General features: G+C 46.9%; 1 non-coding gene across 1 annotated transcript; it reads right to left on the bottom strand.

The window, feature by feature from the left end:
* Positions 1-1,033: 1,033 nt before the first annotated feature.
* Positions 1,034-1,106, bottom strand: TRNAR-CCU (transfer RNA arginine (anticodon CCU)). Its single transcript has one exon. It is a non-coding gene; the product is annotated as a tRNA-Arg (tRNA).
* Positions 1,107-4,071: the final 2,965 nt, after the last annotated feature.

The following is a 4,071-nucleotide window of genomic DNA, read 5'->3' as shown; positions in this document are numbered from 1 at the left end:
TCACCTTTGCCAGGATTTGAACCTATGCAATTGTCATGCTCCGGCTGGTCACCCCGCGGTGCCCTTATAAAACTCAACGTTTAACCTACTCATGCCGGCTTTGCAGAATACACCACGCCGCCGTTGACGCTGGCCATTGACCGAGCAACCCAACGTTCCTACCAGCTCCATCCGCATGAATGTGTTATCAGTCATTTGTACAATGTGATTTCAAATATATTTTCTGACCGAAGTACATATTTAAAAACAAGTAAACCCGTAAAAACAAAGTTTTTCACTATAAATCCTTTATATGCGTGGCGGCTAGAGTCCTCTCGTCCTCTGGCTTGAGATGGCTGCCACCTATGGGTCAGATGATTGTCTGCCACCATTAAGCAATTGGTAATTAAATATTTAATTTGTTTTCCCTAAACAGTGTAAAATTTAGGATTTTTTTTTCACGAAAATGAATCGTCACACACAACGAGTCTGTGTGGAAGATGTCAGCTCGATTGGATCACGGGAAGTGGGTTAAAACACGAGCGAAAGATTTGCACGGTCCTAAGCAAGCGAACTTAATATAAAAGATTAAATATAAAAGAAAAAGCCTGTGGAGGACGCGGGGATCAATCCCGCGACCTTTGGCATGGGAAGCGAGGGCGCTACCAACTGCGCTACTCCGCCACGGCCTGTGGAGGAGTTACGCTCTGGGCTTTTATACTCTGACGTTCAGCCAAAGCCATGAATAAGTTATATTTGAATATATGTAAAATAAATTTTTTTTGCCTAAAAAGTGTAAAATTTTGGGAATTTTTTTTCACGAACAATAATTGTCTGGCACAACGAGTCTGTGTGGAAAATGTCAGCTCGATTGGATCACGGGAAGTGGGTTAAAAAACGACCGAAAGATTTGCACGGTCCTAAGCAAGCAAGCACGCACACTTAATATAAAGGATTTAACAAGTAAACCCGTAAAAACAAAGTTTTTCACTATAAATCCTTTATATGCGTGGCAGCGAACTTAATATAAAGAATTTAAAAATATATACGCCTGTGGAGGACGCGGGGATCGATCCCGCGACCTTTGGCATAGGAAGCGAAGGCGCTACCAACTGCGCTACTCCGCCACGGCCTGTGGAGGAGTTACGCTCTGGGCTTTTATACTCTGACGTTCAGCCAAAGCCATGAATAAGTTATATTTGAATATATGTAAAATTTTTTTTTTTTGCCTAAAAAGTGTAAAATTTCGGGAATTTTTTTTCACGAACAATAATTGTCTGGCACAACGAGTCTGTGTGGAAAATGTCAGCTCGATTGGATCACGGGAAGTGGGTTAAAAAACGACCGAAAGATTTGCACGGTCCTAAGCAAGCACGCAAGCAAGCAAGCACGCAAGCAAGCGAACTTAATATAAAGGATTTAATAAGTATAACCCGTAAAAACATAGTTTTTCACTATAAATCCTTTATATGCGTGGCAGCGAACTTAATATAAAGGATTTAAAAATATATTCGCTTGTGGAGGACGCGGGGATCGATCCCGCAACCTTTGGCATGGGAAGCGAGGGCGCTACCAACTGCGCTACTCCGCCACGGCCTGTGGAGGGGTTACGCCCTGGGCTCTTACACTCTGACGTTCAGCCAAAGCCATGAATGCGTTCTATTTGAATATATGTAAAATATTATTTTTTTGCCTAAAAAGTGTAAAATTTTGGGAATTTTTCACGAACATGAATTGTCTGTTACAACGAGTCTGTGTGGAAAATATCAGCTCGATTGGATCACGGGAAGTGGGTTAAAAAACGAGCGAAAGATTTGCACGGTCCTAAGCAAGCAAGCATAGCACGCAAGCAAGCAAGCACGCAAGCAAGCAAGCACGCAAGCAAGCACGCAAGCAAGCACGCAAGCAAGCACGCAAGCACGCAAGCACGCAAGCAAGCAAGCACGCAAGCAAGCACGCAAGCAAGCAAGCAAGCACGCAAGCAAGCAAGCAAACTTAATATAAAGGATTTAAAAATAGTTTTTATTGTATTTTTTTTTATTAAATACAAGCGTTGGATTTGAACCCGTGACTCCGTGACTCACAGCCCCACGTGCTCCCCACTCGACCACCAACCAGTGTGAAACGTCGCAGGGCCCCACGTGGAATCGTGACTCAACTGCACGCACGCGGAGTTTTCAGCGCGATTGAAATATCATTATTACACGTGCCGCAATCACGTGTTGACCTTATCCTTCGAGATTTGACGTTTTCGTGACTGCAGGGATCCATACTCTTTGGTTCTTTCGGTAAAGTCACGTAGGTATAAAATATAAAATAAAATAAATCTCTTACCCGCTTCAGCAATTGTTTATTGATGTGGTTGTTCCACCTGATGTGTTGCGCCCGAAACGTTGGGATTTAATTTATTTTGTATTTTATACCTACATGACTTTACCGAAAGAACCATGTTATGCGGTCCGTTCTGTGACGTTTAAATAAATCACTAACATATTACTTCAGGGATTCGACCCCAGATCGACTGCTTGGCAAAGCTACCGTGTTGTTCCCGACACTACAAGGGATCAGGGGAGGGCTGTAAATGCTATGGTTATTACATCGTTCACATTGTGGTAGTTACACATATGCAAATAAATGAGAAAAATATCAGTGCTCTTTTGATTACCATTAATTATTGATATAATAAAAATCCAAACAGGCCAATGGAGCTGGAATTTAACCCAGAACGCTGCAGCCTAATATCCATATCCACTCCCCGCTGAGCTACCATGCTAGCTGGAATTGCTGTCAGCATAATCAGCAGCAGCACAGGCGTTGTAGAAGCAGGCACCACATCACATGGACTTTCCCCAATTATATATTTATCAATGAAGCATCCACTGCACAAACCACGACAGATGCGAATACCCGATGCACAAACGGAAACAATATATATAAAACACTCCATTGTGCGACTGAGGTCATCCAGAACAGACCACACGACATAAAACAATGCAATTGCCGAGCCACAAATATTAAGGAGACATCACAGCGATATACTCCGTTGCTCCTGACTGGGATGTCTGGCTTGGCCACCTGAATGTGATATTGTTGTTGTTTCCTCTGCATCTACAATCAGCCATATGACAGAATTAAGCATGACGGGTAACTGTTGGACACCTTGTTCACTTAACTAGATGGAAATTCCTGAAAAAGCTGTCAGCCCAGGCGGATGCACAGTGCAAAACAAGTTCAACATAAGAACAAGGGCTTTCTGGATAGCTGAAAAGTCCGGCTATAGCTGAAAAGTCCGGCTATGGCTGAAAACAACCGCAGACGGTTAGGCCGTACTTACAGTGAGAGGGAGTCTGGCTAACTTAAAAGTCCGGCTATGGCTGACAATCCCAGCGACTAGCTGGATTACCAGGGCTAGCTCAGGGGTCGGCTACCTGCGGCTCTTGTAAGACTGCTTTGTGACGTCACAATGCACGTGGTATTCACCACGTGCATTGCAGCTCTTGGAATATTGAGGGGATTATTTTCTTTTACAATATTCGAAAAAAATTGCTCTTCTTGTTATTTTGGTGGCCGACCCCCTGGGCAAGCTGAAAAATCCGGCTATAGCTGCAAGCCCAGGCGGCTAAAGCAGACTAACAGGGGCGAGTCCGGCTATCTTAAAAGCCGGGCTATCGCTGGAAGCCCAGGCGGCTAAGCCGGACTAAGAGTTTGGAAGCGACAGGGAGGGTTGATGGGCGGGGGGGTCCGGCTATGGGGGGGGGGGGGGGTCCGGCTAAGGGGGTGGGGGGGGGGTCTGGCTATGGGGGGGGGGGGGGTCAGGCTATGGGGGGGGGGTCCGGCTATGGGGGGAGGGGTCCGGCTATGGGGGGGGGCTATGGGGGAGGGGGGGTCCGGCTATGGAGGGGGGGCTATGGGGGGGGGGGTCCGGCTATGGGGGGGGGGGGTCCGGCTAAGGGGGGGGGGGTCTGGCTATGGGGGAGGGGGTCTGGCTATGGGGGGGGGGTCTGGCTATGGGGGGATCCGGCTATGGGGGGGGGGGTCCGGCTATGGAGGGGGGGGGGTCCGCGCAACACGTGGAGGAGCCACCACGTGGCC

The sequence above is a fragment of the Lampetra planeri genome, chromosome 16, assembly GCF_965212315.1.
Source record: "Lampetra planeri chromosome 16, kcLamPlan1.2.h2, whole genome shotgun sequence".
Classification (NCBI taxonomy): domain Eukaryota; kingdom Metazoa; phylum Chordata; class Hyperoartia; order Petromyzontiformes; family Petromyzontidae; genus Lampetra; species Lampetra planeri.
The sequence above is the reverse complement of the archived record's forward strand: the minus strand, read 5'-3'. Positions and strand labels throughout refer to the sequence as shown.